The following is a 20,382-nucleotide window of genomic DNA, read 5'->3' as shown; positions in this document are numbered from 1 at the left end:
GATTCTCCCTGAAGTCCCTCCAGGGATTCTTCCTGGAGTTCCAAAATGGATTCCTCTTGGAGTTCTTCCTGGAGTTGCTCCAGAGATTTTTCCTGAAGCTACTCCAGGGATTCTTCCTGGAGTTCCTCCAGGGGTTCATCCTGAAGTTCCTCCAAGGGATTCTTCCTGGGGTTCCTCCAGGGATTCTTCCTGGGGTCCCTCCAGGGATTCTTCCTGGTGTTCCTCCAGAGATTCTTCCTGAAGCTGCTCCAGGGATTCTTCCTGAACTTCGTCCAGGGATTCTTCCTGGAGTTCCTCCAGGCATTTTTCTTGGAATTCTTCCCAAAGTTGCTCTAGGGATTCTTCCTTGAGTTCCTCCAGGGATTCGTCCTGGGAATTCTCCACGGATTCTCCAGGGATTCTTCCCGGGGTTCCTCAAGGCGTTCTTCCTGGAGTTCCTCCAGGGATTCTTCCTGGGGTCCCTCCAGGGGTTCTTCCTGGTGTTCCTCCAGAGATTCTTCCTGAAGCTGCTCCAGGGGTTCATCCTGAAGTTCCTCCAGGGATTCTTCCCGGGGTTCCTCAAGGCATTCTTCCTGGAGTTCCTCCAGGGATTCGTCCTAGAGATCCTCCAGGGATTCTTCTTGAACTTGCTCAATGGATTCGTCCTGGAGTTCCTTCAGGGATTCTTTTTGAACTTGCTCAATGGATTCGTCCTGGAGTTCCTTCAGGGATTCTTCCTGTTCCTCCTCCAGAAATTGTTTTTTTCCCAATTGAAATAATTTTCTTCCTGAAGTTACTCAAGGGATTCTTCCTGCTGTTCCTCCAGAGATTTTTCCTGAAGTTGCTCCAGGGATTCTTCCTAGAGTTCCTCCAGGGATTCTTCCTGAAGTCCCTCCAGGGATTCTTTCTGGGGTTCCTAAATGGATTCCTCTTGGAGTTCTTCCTGGAGTTCCTCCACGGATTCTTCCTGAATTTCTTCCAGGGATTCTTCCTGATGATCCTCCAGAGATTCTTTCTGAAGCTGCTCCAGGGATTCTTCTTGAACTTCGTCCAGGGATTCTTCCTGGAGTTCCTAAATGGATTCCTCTTGGAATTCTTCCAGGGATTCTTCCTGAAGTTCCTCAAGGTTTTTTTGAGTTTTTTGGGAATTTTCTTGGACCTCCTCCTGGAGTTTCTCCAAGAACTCCTCATGTAGTTCTTCCAGGAACTCCTCTTGTAGTTATTCCAGGAACTCGTCCTAAAGTTCCTTCAGGACTTCATTCTAGTGTTCCTCCAAGAATTTCTCTCTTTTTGAGTTCATCCTATAATCCTTCCTGGTGGTTCTCCAGGAATTCTAGCTCGTGTTCTAGATATTGCTTCTGGAGTTCTTCCAGGTATTCTTTCGGGTAATTCTCCTGGAATTCCTCCAGGGATTCTTCCTGAAGTTCCTCCAGGAATTCTTCCTGACGATGCTCCAGGGATTCTTCCTACAAGAGTTTCTTTTTGGAGTTCCTCCAGGGATTCTTCCTGAAGTTTCCCCAGGGATTCTTCCTGAAGTTCCTCCAGGGATTCTTCCTGATGTTCCAGGGAGCTTCCAGGATTCTTCCTGGAGCTTCTGTACAGATTCTTGCTGGAGAAACTCCAGGAAGATTTGATGGAAGAGCTTCAGGAGGATTTGCTTAAGGATCTCCAGGAGTATTTTCAGGAGGATTTCGTCAATAAACTTTAGGGTTTTTCGCTGAAGAAATTCCAGAAGGATTTACTGGAGGAACCCCAGGAGATTTAATGGAGGAAATCCAGGAGGATTTGGTGGAGGAACTTCAGGAAGGTTTGCTGGGAGAACTCCAGGAAAATTTGGTGTAGGAACTTGAAGAGGAGTTGGTAGGGGAATTCTAGTAGGATTCGCTGGAGGAATTCCAAGAACTTCAGGAGTATTTACTGAAGGAACTCTAGGAGAATATGCTGGAAGAACCTTAGGATAATTCGCTGAAGGAATTCCTGAAGAATTTGCTGGAGGAACTCCAGAAAGATTTGGTGGAGGAACTCCAGATAGGTTTGCTGGAGGTACTCCAGGAGGATTTGGCGGAAGAACTTCAAGGAAATTTGGTGCAGGAACTCCTAGATAATGAAAATGATGATGATGATGATGAAAAAACTCTAGGAGAAATTTCTGATGATTATCCAGGACAAATCAACGAAGAATTCACTTCAGAACTTCAGGAGGATTGAGGAATTCTAGTAGGATTTGGTGGAGTAACTTCAGGAGGATTTGGTGGAGTAACTCCAGGAGGATTTGGTTTAGGAACTACAGGGAGGTTTGCTGGAAGAACTTTTGGAGGATTGGGTGGAAGAACTTTATAAGGATTTGCCGGGGGAGCTCCAGGAGGATTTGGTGGAGGAACTACGGGAGAATATGGCGGAGGAAGTCCAGGAAGGTTTGTTGGAGAAACTTTAAGAGGATTTGCTGAAGGAACTCCAGGAGGATTTGCTGGAAGAATTATAGGAGAATTCACTGAATGGAGAAACTCTAGGAAGATTTAATGGAGGAACACCAAAAGGGTTTACTGGAGGAACTCGAGGAAGATTTGATGGTGGAATATCAGGAGATTTGCGTGGAATATCAGGAGATTTCTAGGATTGGCTGGATTGGCTTTGCCTCTTCAAGGGTTGGCTTAGGGAAGTCCAGAAGGATTTGCTAGATGAACTTTAGGATAATTTGCTGAAGGAAATCCAGGAGGATTCGGTGGAGAAACCGTAAGAAAGTTTTTTGGAGGAACTCCAAGAGGATCTTCACTAAAGGAGGATTTGCTGGAGAAACTTCACGAAGATTTGGTAGAGGAACTCCAGGAAGGTTTGCAGTAAGTACTCCAGGAGGATTTGATGGAAAAACTTTGGCAGGATTTGGTGGAGGAACACCAAGACGATTTGCTGAAGGAACTTAAGGAGTATTTGCTGGACAAACTTCAGGAAAATTTAGTGGAGGAACACCAGGAGGGTTTGCTGGAGGAACTCCAGGAGGATGTAATGGAAGGACTCCTGGAGAATTTGATGGAAGAATTTCAGGAGGATTTACTGGAGGAGTTAATTACATTAACTCTAAAATTTATAGATGAGCTTTAGCAAGATTTCTTGGAAGAACTCCACGAGAAAGTGTAGAAGATACTCCACGAAAAACTTAAACCTGGAGTTCCTTTCGCTAGTAACTTCTCCTGTAAAAACATAAAGAAAGAGCCGTCGAATGACTGGTTTTGGTATTAAAACTGAAATGACTCCTACTACAGGTTCCCTTCCCCTCCTAGAAGCTGTCAGAGTCGTCAATGGTTCATCTTATATTCCTGATTGAAAGCCATAAAGACTAGTTTTGGCATGAAAAAACCCTCGCCCACAGGTTTCCCTGGGTCAAAACGAAGGTTTTGCAAGTGGCCAGAGTCGTCGATAACCCATCTGATAGTCATGATTTTCTTCTTAAAGAAAAAATATTATGAAAGAGTCGTCGGATGGCAGCTTTTGGCACTAAACTAAAATGTCTCCTTCTACAGGTTCCTCTGAGGCAAACTGGAGTTCCAGAAATTGTCACAGTCGTCAATGGTCCATTTCATATGTATGATTCACTTCTTGGTATAGTTTCCCATAAAGAAAGAGTCTTCGTTTGACTAGAATTGTTCAAATTTATTAAAATATAATATTTACAACTGTCCATATAGGGTACAGGCATGTATTCCGGGCAAGCTATTGAGATTAATTGCATATTATTCGGCAACTCGGCCGTACGAAAACCATTTTTTTGTTAAATATCTTGGCGGTGCATATGCACAGCATATGTTTCGAAATGGACAAATTGATATGAAATTTGCGAAAAAGAATCCACGTGTCTTGGAGGGACTCGAACCCTCAAGACACGAGAGGGTTGAGGGTTGAGGGTTCGAGTCCCTCCAAGACACGTGGATTCTTTTTCGCAAATTTCATATCAATTTGTCCATTTCGAAACATATGCTGTGCATATGCACAGCCAAGATATTTAACAAAAAAAAAAAAAAAAGCTATTGAGATTTGGCACACCCCTCTAGAACCGGACCAAGATCAATTTCAATAGAGCTTGCTGACATTTAATCATCTTTCTCTTGCACGCGCACATGCTGGATAGGATTTGTTTTCATCGGGAAACGCTTCGGAAGCGATTACGGAGGAGTTTTGGAAGAACAATTCTCGCTTAACTTTTCAAAAGGTCCTAAGTAACATTTTTTTCATGAATTAATTTGAATAGCGCAATCAACAGAACAACATGAAAGCTATTGATTGCAGTATTCAAATTAAATCATGAAAAATGTTACTTAGGTCCTTTGAAAAGTTAAACGAGAATTTTTCTATTTTCGGTTTTTGAGCCTGTGCCGGAAATGGAACCCTACCGGGAATACCATTCGTAATCCTAAATAAATAATAATAACTGAATAACAAGCAGAAGCCGTTGGCGTTGGCACACGCTTGAATCTCTTTCCTTCAGTGGGACACTACTGCCCTGCGATCGATCTAATGAGGTCTATATTGTTAGCAAATATTCTATGAATATATCTGATTAAGTGCTGTTAGTTCGTTCCTCTGCATATATGTACCTCCACTCGTCCAAACCATCTGTGCCAATTTCCGAAAACATGTCGGTGCTATTCCTCAAGATAATGTGCTGCAAAATATCAACCCTCACGATACCTCTTCGGATCGATTAATTTTTCAAAGAGTCACGCTGAACCGATTCTGTACGCAACAAGAGCTGGCCTCCTTTCGGGCAGTCAGTTTTAGAATTTGCGAAATATTGATTTAAATCTAGGACTCATACGAATTTTCAAGTCATCGATAATGTCAATTATAATACTTTTAAGCTCATTTGAGATGGAGAATCCGTTGAAGACTATTTGGAAATTTCTGAATTTAGCAGGGCTTCACTAGCTGAATAATTAGTGTGTGATGTCCAGTGTTACCGCCTTGGACAATCGGTGCCAACATTACTACAGAAAATGGCATCAAATGAAAGTGCAACAAAAACGATTAGATGCTTTAGAATCCCCGTCGATCACAACGAAAAACATGTATTCCCAAAACCCTAAACCAATATTCAAAGGTGAGCCCTACCCCTACATTGAGGCATGCAAAATCGGCATGGGAATCTATCAGGGAGTGCACCAACAGGGTAAATGAACATTTACAGATTTTGATTCGCAACAGTGATCCTCTGTAGACTGCCTTTCTTTCACCATGCTTCATTGAAGAGCAAACCTTGCTTGGTAAGGTAATTGGAGTTGCTTATAATGATCGCTCTATCAAATTGGTGACTACTTGCGCCACTTGCTTTACACGAGTTTTCAGATTCAAATGAGAATCATTTGCAGAGTCAGATGCCATCAATACCGACCCGTTGAGCTAGCTGATAACATTAGGAGAGTGTGTTTCATTCGAACTTTAAAATCGAAAACTCTCAAATGCATAATTCATATTTCGTAGCGGTAATCTCAGCAGCAATCCTGTAATATAGGTATCATGTCATGTTAACGGGAAAGATAAAACATTTATCGAGAGTGTAGTGGTTTTTTTTCTCGTAGGAACGTTGCTGCCTCACAGCTCTACCAGTTTTCCAAAATGGTGGGTTGTGTCCCACCAATTTTGGGAAGCTATGTCGAGAAAATTTTCAACACAAAAATTTCCTTGGCCGGATCGGGAAACTAAGGTAAAAAGTACATAATAATCGAACCTTCCCTGTTCTGCATTGCATCCCGTTGAAGTTATCCATAAATTTGATCGACCATGGAAATTACACACAGTTGCCGTCATCATTAACGCTCGCACCATAGAGGTATCCTTCGAGTTCGAAATTCTTTCGAACATATTTTGTATTGCTTAGTCCTAACGCTTGATTACTCCAATGCTGCGCAATGCTAGCAAAGAATTAACTCCAATTAGATGTTACGGAATGGGATCAGCACTCTCAATTTTCGGTTCTTGCATGCCGCTTCCAATGGCAAAACTACGTCGGCTGCGCAGCATCCTCAAGGATCTGCTAAACAAGTTGAAGCTGATAATTGGAAGCAAAGTTTCCACGGAATTCGGCTTGGGAATAGATTTCGATTTATATATTTGCTAGGCTCATCTGCTGGGCCACCTGCGTAGAAATCAAGCTGGTCGGAACAATTCACTAGGTATGTAGATGGAAAAGATCGACGATAAGTTCAACCCATTAACTGTGTAATGGTCATACAGGACTAACCATAACGAATAATACAGAGTTGACTATAGAGCGTTTTTCGAATACATCCTGGGAATTCTCCTTATCTTTATAACTAAAAACAACCACGGCCAATGGAGTCTCGATATCTTGGGTGTTGTTCAGTTTTCAGGGAGCTCTCACCAACTGGCAGTTCTTGCCGTCGACGTTGATGAACAATGTGTAGTTCCTGAATATAATTGTTCGGTCGTACATCCATAGTCTGAACTTTGCCTATATTCGCAGTTTGCGATCACCACTGAAGACCTGCTGCCTTGTTGTCCAATCCCATTATTGCAGTATACCGTGTCAAATCAAAATAGATTGGTATCGTTACGAAGTCGAAGTCTCTGATGCTTTTTTTCAATGGCAGCCACCAATTCAGCACATATTTAGCCATCTGTGTGCTATAGTATCACGTATCTATATAAACTTTGACTGGATTCCCTTTTACAGCATTAGGTACCTTTACTTTCCTCAGATCAGCGGCCAACTCTAGATGATCAACGCTGTAAATGGTAAGAAAACAAAACAAAATATTGGAATTAATGGATTATATTGCAAAATGATTATCATGGAATGAAAACATACCTTTTGTTGTCATTATTGGTAGTTTCTTCTCGCAATCGCATTCGTGCTGCTCTTCGTTTTTATCGCGGCTTATCTCACCGGAATTTCTAATAATCCCATTTCTTAATGGGGAAGAGAACCCCAAATGCGTGCATCCATATGCACCGATTCGTTTGAATGATGTTTCCAATTGGTCTTGCTGGCGTAACCGAGAATGCACATCGCATTATGGACGAATCTCCCACGAGCCAGAAGCAAACAATCTTATTACCATGACGCGGAACTGGGAGCCCTGTGATTGCCCCGATCTCATGTGTTTTTCACTCCACCGTGCTCGTTTCTCTCGCGAAGAAACTCAACCCGCAAACCGTTATCTGTCATAGTTGTCTCGTAGCCAACGCGACCCTCACGGCATCGGCAGTACCAGTATTGCTGCAATGAAAATTAAATATTATTCTCACAAGACAGTTGCCCTTTTTTATGTCCACCTTTTTATGTTACCGGGCACCTTCAAGTTTGAGGAGCACTCAATGGTTTCCGTCTGCTTGGTTAAAGAGAAACTTGATCCACGGAACTCATTTCCTCACGAGATCCGGTTTTATACACGTTTTGGTCCGGGAATGGTCCGGGAGTAGCAAAGTTGAGCGTTTTGCGAGGCCCATCAGAGGCTTGAGCGAACAGAATCTCCTAGAATTTTGCTGCTGGTAGTTCTGCGGACTGTTCCTGGGTAACACATTCGGATCAATGCATCCAAAGAAAATTCTGATCGGTAATGTTTTTGAAAGAACAGACACCAAAAAAGTTTGACAGAAGTATACACTACGACAAAAATATGTATGAAATTTTTGCGGCGGGATGGCGAGATTTAATAAAAAGATTTCAAAAGATTTCAAAAGATTTACAAAAAAATAAAAAGTTACCGAATCAAATGATTCAAGTGTCTACCCCCCTGGCGGCTGCATATCTTGTATATTTGGAGAATTTGTCATATTTTACCACTTTTGAGGAAAATATTCAATTTGGTTGATCATCGTGCCCCAATCTTACTCAGCCACACAGCAAAAAAAGTTGTTGAATATTACATCGAAATCGATGCAACCAATCGAATCCGTCGATTGTTGAATATTACACTGCGCGATGTACCCGAGAGCTTGCTGTGTAATAAACAGTAACGATGTAATTTTCTGTCAATGTAAAAATTATTCAACGTAATCGAGGCGATGTAAAGTTAAGCTATGTAAAATAGTGTGACGTACAAGGCATTTGTACCATTCAGAGGTCTCTATACCATTGAATTTTCTTATCGTGGATTTCTTTCATCAATAATTGTTTGGTCTAGTTCTTTAAACGATTTATTTTTTAAAGAATTTTCGATTCAAGATATGATTCTATATATTTTCTCATTGCATCAGCCGGTAGGTCGCATACAACAGCGATACATATTGAAGAACATCAGGAATCCAGTATCGTTCCGCAGACCCATGTCTTGCTGGATTCCCTTCGCGTTCGGAGGTGCTTCGAAGCCGCTGAAAATAATGAAATATGTAGCATGCAGATTTGGTATGCGGGTGTATGACATAGGAATATATACAACTTAATCTAGTTCGAAGACGACGGGAATCCTATCTGGATTGCGAAGAGAATGCTAACAAGAATCTTTTCGGAATTCCATCTGGAATACTGACGGGAATGCTTTCGAGATTTTTATGGGAATTCTTTCGGGATTTTTGGGTTTTCGACTGGAATCCTTTCAGGATAAGATTTTCGAAATTTCGACGGGCATTCTTTCGGCATTTCGACGGAAATCGTTTTAGAATTCCGATGAAAATCATTTTAAAATTTCGACTCTTTTGTGGTTTGACCGGGAATACCTTTCGAAATTCGGAGGGGGATATGGTCGTAATATTTTCAGGATAGCTACAGGAATCCTTTCAGGATTCCGACGGGCATCCTTTCGGGATTCCTACGAGAATTCTTTTGGGACTCCGACGGGAATACTTTCGGGAAGCCTTTCGGTATTTTAACGAGAATTCTTTCGGGATTCCGACGGGTATCATTTCGGGAATTCTTTTGGGACTCCGACGGGAATTCTTTCGGGATTCCGACGAGAATCCTTTCGGTATTCCAACGGTAACAATTTCGGGATTCCTACGGGAATTTTTTCGGGACTCCAACAGGCATCCTTTCGGGATTCCGATGGGAATCCTTTCGACACTCCGACGGGCATCCTTTCGGGATTCCGACGGGAATCCTTTCGGGAATCTTTTCGGGATTCCGAAGGCAATCCTTTCGGTATTCCGACTGGAATCCTTTCGGGATTCCGACGGGAATCCTTCCCGGATTTCAACGGGAATCCTTTCCGGATTCCAACGGGAATCCTTTCCGGATTCCAACGGGAATCCTTTCCGGATTCCAACGGGAATCCTTTCCGGATTCCGACGGGAATTCTTTCCGGATTCCGACGGGAATTCTTTCCGGATTCCGACGGGAATTCTTTCCGGATTCCGACGGGATTTTTTTCCGGATTCCGACGGGTATCCTTTCCGGATTCCGACGGGAATCCTTTTCGGATTCCAACGGGAATCCTTTCCGGATTCCGACGGGAATCCTTTCCGGATTCCGACGGGAATTCTTTCCGGATTCCGACGGGAATCCTTTCTGGATTCCGAAGGGAATTCTTTCCGGATTCCGACGGGAATCCTTTCGGGATTCCGACGAGATTCCGACGGGAATTCTTTCGGGATTTCGACGGGAATCCTTCCGGGATTCCGACGAGAACCCTTTCGAGATTCCGACGGGAATTCAATTGGGGATTCCGACGGGAATCCTTTCGGGATTCCAACGGGAAGTTTTACGGGATTCCGACGGGAATCCATTCGGTATTCCAACTGTAATCATTTCGGGATTCCGACGGAATTACTTCAGGACTCCTACTGGAATCCTTTCGGGATTCGACGGGAATCCTTTCGAGATACCGACAGGAATCCGCTCTGGATTCCAAGGGAAGTCTTTTGGGATTCCAATGGAAATCCATTCAGATTCCGACGAAGAGCCTTTCAGGATTTCGAAGGAAGCCTTTCGGTATTCCGACGGAAAACCTTTAGGGATCCTGAAAGGATTAAATCCTGAAAGGATTACCGCCATAATCTCGAAAATATTCCGTCGAAATTTCGAAAATATTTTCGTCTAAATTTCAAAAGGTATTACAGTTGAAAACACAAAACAGTTTTCGTCGGAATTTCGAAATGATTTCTGTCGGATTTTTTAAACGATTTCCGTCTAAATCACAAAAGGATTCACGTCAGAATCTCGATTGAAATCATGTCGCAGTCTTGAAAGGAATCTTTCCAGAATCCCGGAAGAATACTGGCTGAAATCCCGAAAGAATCATTGCCGAAATTGATAGAAGGAATCCCTTCGGAATCCCAAAAAAATTCCCGTCAGGATCCCGAAAGGATTCCCGTTGGAATCCCGAAAGAATTTCCGTCAGAATCCAGAAAGGATTCCCTTCGGAATCTCGAAAAATTCTCGTCGGAATCCCGGAAGGATATCTGTCGGAATCTCGGAAGGATATCTGTCGGAATCCCGAAAGAATATCCGGTGGAATCCCGAAAGAATATCCGGCGGAATCCCGAAAGAAAGGATTTTCTTCCGAATCCCGAAATAATTCCCATTGGAAAACTGAAAGGATTCCCGTCGGAATCGAAAGTTCTCGTCGGAATCTGAAAGGATTCCGTCGGTTTCGAAAGAATTCCCGTCGGAATCCCGAAAGGAACAGGATTCCGACGGAATTCTTCGAGATTTCGACGGGAATTCTTTCGGAATTCCATCGGAACCCTTTCGAGATTCCGACGGAATTCAATTGGGGATTCCGACGGGAATCCTTTCAGGATTCCAACAGGAAGCTTTTCGGGATTCCGACGGAATCCATTCGGTATTCCAACGGTATTCATTTCGGGATTCCGACGGGAATTACCCCAAGTAACCAAAAGTTCCTTTAAGAGTACGTTTTTCGCTTAAGCAGCTCAGTGAAGCTGATTAAGCGAAAACGCACTCTTTAAGGAACTTTGGTTACTTGAGACTTCAAGACTCCTACTGGAATCCTTTCGGGATTCGACGGGAATCCTTTCGAGATACCGACAGGAATCCGCTCTGGATTCCAAGGGGAAGTCTTTTGGGATTCCAACGGAAATCCATTCGGGATTCCGACGGAGAGCCTTTCGGGATTTTGAAGGGAAGCCTTTCGGTATTCCGACGGAAAACCTTTCAGGATTCCAACTGGGAGCTTGAGCTTGTCGGGATTCTGATGGGGAGACTTTCGGGATTCCGACGGTAAGCCTTTCCGACTCCATCGGAATCCCGAGAGGATTCCCGTCCGAATCCCGAAAGGACTCGTTTTGCTATCCCGAAAGGATTTCCGTTAGAATTCCGAAAGCATATCCGTCGAAATCCCGAAAGGATTTTCTTCGGAATCCCGAAAGGATTCTCATCGGAATCCGTCGAAATCCCGAAGGATTTTCGTCAGAGCCGAAAGGATTTCCGTCGGAAACCCGAAAGGATACTCGTCGGAATCCCGTCGAAATCCCGAAAGGATTCCGTCGGAATCCGAAGGATTTCCGTCGGAATCGAAAGGATTTCCGTCGGAATCGAAAGATTCCGTCGGAATTCAGAAAGGATTCCGTCGGAATCCCGAAAGGATTCCGTCGGAATCGAAAGGATTCCGTCGGAATCCCGGAAAGGATTCCGTCGGAATCGAAAGGATTCCGTCGGAATCCCGGAAAGGATTCCGTCGGAATCGAAAGGATTCCGTCGGAATCCCGAAAGGATTCCCGTCGGAATCGAAAGGATTCCCGTCGGAATCCCGAAAGGATTCCGTCGGAATCCCGAAAGGATTCCCGTCGGAATCGAAAGGATTCCCGTCGGAATCCCGAAAGGATTCCGTCGGAATCCCGAAAAGGATTCCGTCGGAATCCCGAAGGATTCCCGTCGGAATCCCGAAAGGATTCCGTCGGAATCGAAAGGATTCCGTCGGAATCGAAAGGATTCCGTCGGAATCGAAAGGATTCCGTCGGAATCCCGAAAGGATTCCTGTCGGAATCCCGAAAGGATTCCGTCGGAATCGAAAGGATTCCGTCGGAATCCCGAAAGGATTCCCGTCGTAGGAATCCCGAAAGGATTCCCGTCGTAGGAATCCCGAAAGGATTCCGTCGGAATCCCGAAAGGATTCCGTCGGAATCGAAAGGATTCCCGTCGGAATCGAAAGGATTCCGTCGGAATCCCGAAAGGATTCCGTCGGAATCCCGAAAGGATTCCGTCAGGAATCCCGAAAGGATTCCCGTCGTAGGAATCCCGAAAGGATTCCGTCAGGAATCCCGAAAGGATTCCGTCGGAATCGAAAGGATTCCGTCGGAATCCCGGAAAGGATTCCCGTCGGAATCCCGAAAGGATTCCGTCGGAATCGAAAGGATTCCGTCGGAATCCCGAAAGGATTCCGTCGGAATCCCGAAAGGATTCCCGTCGGAATCCCGAAAGGATTCCGTCGGAATCCCGAAAGGATTCCCGTCGGAATCCCGAAAGGATTCCGTCGGAATCCCGAAAGGATTCCGTCGGAATCGAAAGGATTCCGTCGGAATCCCGAAAGGATTCCGTCAGGTCCCGAAAGTTCCGTCGGAATCCGAAAGGATTCCCGTCGGAATCCCGAAAGGATTCCGTCGGAATCCCGAAAGGATTCCGTCGGAATCGAAAGGATTCCCGTCGGAATCCCGAAAGGATTCCGTCGGAATCCCGAAAGGATTCCGTCGGAATCCCGAAAGGATTCCTGTCGGAATCCCGAAAGGATTCCGTCGGAATCCTGAAAGGATTCCGTCGGAATCCCGAAAGGATTCCGTCAGAATCGAAAGCATTCCCGTCGGAATTCCGAAAGGATTCCTTCATAATCCCGAGAGAATTTCCATCAGATTCCAAAAGCATTTCCGACAGAATCCCAAATGGATTTCCTTTGGAATCCCGAAAAGATTCCGTTGGAATCTCTGAAGGATTCTCGTTAGAATACTGAAAGTCCTTTCCGTTGGAATCCCGATACGATTCGTGTTGGGAATACCGAAACGATTCCCGTTAGAATACCAAAGGAATGCCTATCGAATTCTTGAAAGGCTGGCATCCTGAAAAATTCACGCCAGAATCCCTAAAGATTTCCGTCGGAGTACCGAAAGGGAACCCGTTGAAATCACGAAAGATTCCGTCAGAATTCCAAAGAAATCACGAAAGGATTCCCGTCGAAATCCCGAAAAAAAATCCTGAAGGGATTCCCGTCGCAATCCCGAAAAAAATCCTGAAAGGGTTCGTTGGCTTTGTATCCCGGAAGGATTCCCGCTATAATCCCGAAAATATTCCCGTCGGAATTTTGAAAGGTATTCCTGTTGAAATCACAAGTGTTTTGGTCGGAATTTCGAATTGATTCCCGTCGAAATTCTGAAACGATTTCCGTCGAAATCCCGAAAGGATTCCCGTCGGATTCTCGAATGAAATCATGTCGTAGTCTTGGAAGGATTATTTCCAGGATCCCGAAAAAATTCTGGCCGAAATCCCGAAAGAATTATTGTCGGAACTCATAAAGGATTCCCGTCGGAATCCCGAAAGAATTCCCGTCATAATCCCGAAAAAAATCCCATTAGAATCTCGAAATGCTTCGAAATGTTTTTAAAAGGATCCACGTCGTATTCCCTAACAGATTCCCGGAAGAATTACCGTCAGAATCCCGAAAAGATTCCGTCGGAATCGAAAGAATTCCATCAGAATCCCGAAAAAATCCCGTCAGAATCCCGAAAAGATTTTCGTCGGAGTCCTGAAAGGATCCTTGTCTGAATACCGGAAGGATCCCCATCGCTACCCCCGTTGGAATTCCGAAAATAATGTTCGTTCTTTTCATTCACCTTGGCATTCCTTCTAGCATGATTCTATTATTTTTGCTTCCACTTCTCTGTCTCTGGTTTTTTGATATTTTCCAGTTTCATATGTCCAATTCGCGGGCAAATTATTAACCTTAATTCAGCATTACTACTCGGAATCCCGAAAAGATGCCCTTCGCAATCCCGAAAGGATTCCCATCTGAATCCTGAAAGGTTCCCGTAAGGCTTCTTGTCGGAATCCTGGATTCCCATCGAAAGGATTCCCGTCAGAAACCCAAAAGGATTAAAATCCATCCCGATTATTTACTTACATTAGTCTTTAAGCGCTCGCAACGTCCCGCACCGGTCCGGATATGATTTTCAGCATCTTCCTCGGGGTCTCCAGCAACAGGATTCGCTAAATCCCCTGCAAATGAGCCGGCTACAATTTGATAACGTTGATTCGCAGCTGTTTGGCAATCTGCGCCAGCTGCATCATCGGACCGAATCAGCGCAACTTATTTAGGTTGGCGAAACGCTTCGTCGGCTCCCTGTAGCAGATAGCCCCGGATGAAGCGGTTCCGCTCGGTCCAGTCCGCACATTTTGAGGACGAACACCGAGAACGAGTTGGGTTTCATGAGCTCGAGCTTGGACAGTAGGGAGCGAACCTGAGCGCTGAGATAGGGCACGGGCCAGTAATTTGGTTTTGGCGAAAATGTACATAGTTGCCATTGTTGATGCTGGAGTCGAATAGAAGGAACGGGTAAGCCGTTAGGCCGTTTGCTCGGCCGTTGGTAGACGAGCGACGGGCACAAAAATATGAGCCGGAATGGGATGGCGCCGAGTTGCACTTCGAGGCGGAATTGTAGCGGTTAGTGCATTCGACGAGCCAGAGTGGGTGTGATTCCTCTAGAAGAAGATAGATTACGTATTTTAGGATGAGTTGGTTTATTTTCACAATAATAAATACTTACAATTTTCAATCGACAGCGAAACAAACCGGAACCTTTCGCTCAAACAAGAGCTCGAAACAAACATGGCGTCACCGCCAGAAAATATCTGATGCGCAGCACGTCAGTCTGGGCAGTGTTGCGAGATTGAAAATTACAATTTTAATGAATGTGAAATTACGTCCAATCTGTGTGATATAACACAATACATTTAGAACCGATGGGTTGCATATATTTGAATGTAATTTTAATATGTTTCGGTATTTAATATTACACAAGTTATACGTAAAGGGAAATGATGATTTTAATTCTGTGTAATTCAAAGAGTGATGTAATATCACATTGAATCAACGTTATTTTGCATAACAAATTTTCGGTTACATCGTGTTTTTTAGTAAATCGTGCTGATTACGTCGATGCACATTACATAATTTTTTGCTGTGCAGAGCTCATTTTAGTTATGTTGATCATCTATTGAGATTTGACTTCCGGAGGAGACAACGATTTTTGCCTTTCTCGTACAACTAAGTTGTACCGAAAGGCTATCATTTCACTCCAAATTCGAACTTTTGATAGAAGTCCCGGAGACCCATAGTGTTATATACCATTCGACTCAGCTCGATGAGCTGAACAAATGTCTGTCTGTCCGTGTGTGTGTGTGTGTGTGTGTGTGTGTGTGTGTGTGTGTATGTGTGTGCGTGTGTGTGTGCACAAAATTCCATAGAAAACATTAGCCAAATTTTCACATAGAAACTCTTAACCGATTTTCTTTCAACAAGTTGCATCCGACAGAGACTAAAACGCTGTTGATCACTATTGAATTTCATAATAATTACGAATTGCAAAAAATAGATAATATCAAAATAGTGATGAGACATAGTCACATAGAACAATAATGTGTTATGAAAAATGCCTCGCATCTATGAATATTTTTAAAGTTTATCCGTGACTTGCTCCCATTAAGAGTTTCATCGTACTATGCTTGTGTTGCTCGCATTTAGGCGTAAGAATGCTCTTCGTTCAGTTTCAAAGTACTATGAAATTGTCCAAAAGTCAAAATTCGAACATAGGAAATTCGAGAAACTTTTGGCAGCGCCATCAGTCGTCTACTAGTGTAAATTTTCTATCATAACATTAGACGGTGTAACTGTTTTGCCTTTCTTGTACATCATCGAGGTGTAAGCGTAAAGGCTACATTTATTACCTTTTTGCGCGAGAAAGGCGCCATCACCGCTAGGTGGATTAATCTTTTTTCTAAGTTTCATTAGAAATTCCTTTGTAAAACCCTATAAGAAATTCTGCGGAAACTCATATAGGCATTTTTTCAAAAACCATTAAGGTTCTCGTTGGGAAACTCCTTTAGTAAAACCACAGGTAAAACCGTAGAATATTCTTTCAGGATTTCATTCGGAAATTTATTAAGGAATGAAATAGTTTCCGAAAGAATTCCTAAAACAATTTCCGAAGAAACTGCTGAAAAAAGTCTTCGAAGGAGTTCATACAAATACAAAACCTTGGTTAATGTAGTCTCGTTTATTCGAACTTCTTCCTAAAGTTACCAAAGAATTTTCAAAGGATTACCCGTAGAAATTCCCAAGGAATTGTTTAATGTAGTTCTGAAAGTATTCCTATGCGAATTTCAGGAAAAGTTGTTCAAGAACTTGTTAAGGAACCTCTAGAGGAATTTCTATAAAATTTCCAACGTTTTTTTTTCTAAAAAAAATCCGAAGGAATTCCTAAAATAATCCTCGGTAATAATTTCCGAAGAAATTCCTAAGCAAACTTTCAATGACTAAACATATTTCCGAAGGAATCTGTAAAAGAATTTCTGAAGGAATTTTTGGAGGAATTGATTTTCGGAAGGTATATTCGAAAACAAATCTAAGGGAATTATGAAAGAATTCCTGAAGGATTTTATGAAGCAATTCCTAAAGCAATTTCCTAAGAAATTTTTAAAGGAATTTCCAAAAGAACGAACCTTAACGAATTTCCTAAGGTTTTCGTAAACAAAGGAATACGTGGAGGAAATTCTGACGTAATCCCTGAGGTAAATTTTAAAAAATATCCGAAAGAATTTCCGAAGATCTATCTGGAATTCGTTTACGGAGGAGTTTTTGTAGAACGTTTTGAGGCAATTTTCTAAGGAATGCCTGGACAAATCTGCAAAGGAATCTCTGGAGGAAATTGTGAATAAATTACTGATAAAAAATCCAAAGGAATTCTTGAAGAAACCTAGGAATTACATCAGAAAAACCAGTAGGCATTTTCTCTAAAATCCTATTGAGATTTTCTTCGTAATTTCCTTTGAAAATTCCTTCGGAAATTCCATCATAAAATCCTTCAAAAATACCTTTATTGGAAATTCCTTTAGGAATTCTTTATATTCTTTATTTTACTTTCAAACAATCTTTTAGAAGTTCCTTTAGGAATTATTTTCGAAAATCCATTCAGGTTCTCTTTTGGGAATCCCTTCAAAAGTTTAATTGGAAATTCCTGCACTAAACCCAACACCAGGGGGGTAGACACTTGAATCATTTGATTTGGTAACTTTTTATTTTTTTGTAAATCTTTTGAAATCTTTTGAAATCTTTTTATTAAATCTCGCCATCCCGCCGCAAAAATTTCATACATATTTTTGTCGTAGTGTATACTTCTGTCAAACTTTTTTGGTGTCTGTTCTTTCAAAAACATTACCGATCAGAATTTTCTTTGGATGCATTGATCCGAATGTGTTACCCAGGAACAGTCCGCAGAACTACCAGCAGCAAAATTCTAGGAGATTCTGTTCGCTCAAGCCTCTGATGGGCCTCGCAAAACGCTCAACTTTGCTACTCCCGGACCATTCCCGGACCAAAAACGTGTATAAAACCGGATCTCGTGAGGAAATGAGTTCCGTGGATCAAGTTTCTCTTTAACCAAGCAGACGGAAACCATTGAGTGCTCCTCAAACTTGAAGGTGCCCGGTAACATAAAAAGGTGGACATAAAAAAGGGCAACTGTCTTGTGAGAATAATATTTAATTTTCATTGCAGCAATACTGGTACTGCCGATGCCGTGAGGGTCGCGTTGGCTACGAGACAACTATGACAGATAACGGTTGCGGGTTGAGTTTCTTCGCGAGAGAAACGAGCACGGTGGAGTGAAAAACACATGAGATCGGGGCAATCACAGGGCTCCCAGTTCCGCGTCATGGTAATAAGATTGTTTGCTTCTGGCTCGTGGGAGATTCGTCCATAATGCGATGTGCATTCTCGGTTACGCCAGCAAGACCAATTGGAAACATCATTCAAACGAATCGGTGCATATGGATGCACGCATTTGGGGTTCTCTTCCCCATTAAGAAATGGGATTATTAGAAATTCCGTTGAGATAAGCCGCGATAAAACGAAGAGCAGCACGAATGCGATTGCGAGAAGAAACTACCAATAATGACAACAAAAGGTATGTTTTCATTCCATGATAATCATTTTGCAATATAATCCATTAATTCCAATATTTTGTTTTGTTTTCTTACCATTTACAGCGTTGATCATCTAGAGTTGGCCGCTGATCTGAGGAAAGTAAAGGTACCTAATGCTGTAAAAGGGAATCCAGTCAAAGTTTATATAGATACGTGATACTATAGCACACAGATGGCTAAATATGTGCTGAATTGGTGGCTGCCATTGAAAAAAAGCATCAGAGACTTCGACTTCGTAACGATACCAATCTATTTTGATTTGACACGGTATACTGCAATAATGGGATTGGACAACAAGGCAGCAGGTCTTCAGTGGTGATCGCAAACTGCGAATATAGGCAAAGTTCAGACTATGGATGTACGACCGAACAATTATATTCAGGAACTACACATTGTTCATCAACGTCGACGGCAAGAACTGCCAGTTGGTGAGAGCTCCCTGCAAACTGAACAACACCCAAGATATCGAGACTCCATTGGCCGTGGTTGTTTTTTAGTTATAAAGATAAGGAGAATTCCCAGGATGTATTCGAAAAACGCTCTATAGTCAACTCTGTATTATTCGTTATGGTTAGTCCCTGTATGACCATTACACAGTTAATGGGTTGAACTTATCGTCGATCTTTTCCATCTACATACCTAGTGAATTGTTCCGACCAGCTTGATTTCTACGCAGGTGGCCCAGCAGATGAGCCTAGCAAATATATAAATCGAAATCTATTCCCAAGCCGAATTCCCGTGGGAAACTTTGCTTCCAATTATCAGCTTCAACTTGTTTAGCAGATCCTTGAGGATGCTGCGCAGCCGACGTAGTTTTGCCATTGGAAGCGGCATGCAAGAACCGAAAAATTGAGAGTGCTGATCCCATTCCGTAACATCTAATTGGAGTTAATTCTTTGCTAGCATTGCGCAGCATTGGAGTAATCAAGCGTTAGGACTAAGCAATACAAAATATGTTCGAAAGAATTTCGAACTCGAAGGATACCTCTATGGTGCGAGCGTTAATGATGACGGCAACTGTGTGTAATTTCCATGGTCGATCAAATTTATGGATAACTTCAACGGGATGCAATGCAGAACAGGGAAGGTTCGATTATTATGTACTTTTTACCTTAGTTTCCCGATCCGGCCAAGGAAATTTTTGTGTTGAAAATTTTCTCGACATAGCTTCCCAAAATTGGTGGGACACAACCCACCATTTTGGAAAACTAATGAGCTGTGAGGCAGCAACGTTCCTACGAGAAAAAAAACCACTACACTCTCGATAAATGTTTTATCTTTCCCGTTAACATGACATGATACCTATATTACAGGATTGCTGCTGAGATTACCGCTACGAAATATGAATTATGCATTTGAGAGTTTTCGATTTTTAAAGTTCGAATGAAACACACTCTCCTAATGTTATCAGCTAGCTCAACGGGTCGGTATTGATGGCATCTGACTCTGCAAATGATTCTCATTTGAATCCCAAGAAAACTCGTGTAATAAAGCAAGTGGCGCAAGTAGTCACCAATTTGATAGAGCGATCATTATAAGCAACTCAATTACCTTACCAAGCAAGGTTTGCTCTTCAATGAAGCATGGTGAAAGAAAGGCAGTCTACAGAGGATCACTGTTGCGAATCAAAATCTGTAAATGTTCATTTACCCTGTTGGTGCACTCCTGATAGATTCCCATGCCGATTTTGCATGCCTCAATGTAGGGGTAGGGCTCACCTTTGAATATTGGTTTAGGGTTTTGGGAATACATGTTTTTCGTTGTGATCGACAGGGATTCTAAAGCATCTAATCGTTTTTGTTGCACTTTCATTTGATGCCATTTTCTGTAGTAATGTTGGCACCGATTGTCCAAGGCGGTAACACTGGACATCACACACTAATTATTCAGCTAGTGAAGCCCTGCTAAATTCAGAAATTTCCAAATAGTCTTCAACGGATTCTCCATCTCAAATGAGCTTAAAAGTATTATAATTGACATTATCGATGACTTGAAAATTCGTATGAGTCCTAGATTTAAATCAATATTTCGCAAATTCTAAAACTGACTGCCCGAAAGGAGGCCAGCTCTTGTTGCGTACAGAATCGGTTCAGCGTGACTCTTTGAAAAAATTAATCGATCCGAAGAGGTATCGTGAGGGTTGATATTTTGCAGCACATTATCTTGAGGAATAGCACCGACATGTTTTCGGAAATTGGCACAGATGATTTGGACGAGTGGAGGTACATATATGCAGAGGAACGAACTAACAGCACTTGATCAGATATATTCATAGAATATTTGCTAACAATATAGACCTCATTAGA

General features: G+C 42.6%; 3 long non-coding RNA genes across 3 annotated transcripts; 1 reads left to right on the top strand and 2 right to left on the bottom strand.

Moving 5' to 3' along the window:
• Positions 1-6,311: 6,311 nt before the first annotated feature.
• On the bottom strand, positions 6,312-7,715 carry LOC134217955 (uncharacterized). Its single transcript, XR_009981197.1, has 3 exons — positions 7,267-7,715; positions 6,800-7,210; positions 6,312-6,717 (listed from the first exon to the last, which is right to left on the bottom strand). It is a non-coding gene; the product is annotated as an uncharacterized LOC134217955 (long non-coding RNA).
• A 451-nt stretch (positions 7,716-8,166) lies between these two features.
• Positions 8,167-14,744, bottom strand: LOC134217954 (uncharacterized). The gene is made up of 3 exons (XR_009981196.1): positions 14,641-14,744; positions 13,998-14,575; positions 8,167-8,304 (listed from the first exon to the last, which is right to left on the bottom strand). It is a non-coding gene; the product is annotated as an uncharacterized LOC134217954 (long non-coding RNA).
• Positions 14,745-17,190: 2,446 nt separating this feature from the next.
• LOC134217953 (uncharacterized) lies at positions 17,191-19,193 on the top strand. Its single transcript, XR_009981195.1, has 3 exons — positions 17,191-17,592; positions 17,649-18,057; positions 18,140-19,193. It is a non-coding gene; the product is annotated as an uncharacterized LOC134217953 (long non-coding RNA).
• The last annotated feature ends 1,189 nt before the right edge of the window (positions 19,194-20,382 follow it).

Source organism: Armigeres subalbatus, chromosome 2 (genome assembly GCF_024139115.2).
Source record: "Armigeres subalbatus isolate Guangzhou_Male chromosome 2, GZ_Asu_2, whole genome shotgun sequence".
In the NCBI taxonomy this organism is placed as follows: domain Eukaryota; kingdom Metazoa; phylum Arthropoda; class Insecta; order Diptera; family Culicidae; genus Armigeres; species Armigeres subalbatus.
This window is presented reverse-complemented; position numbering and strand designations above follow the sequence as displayed.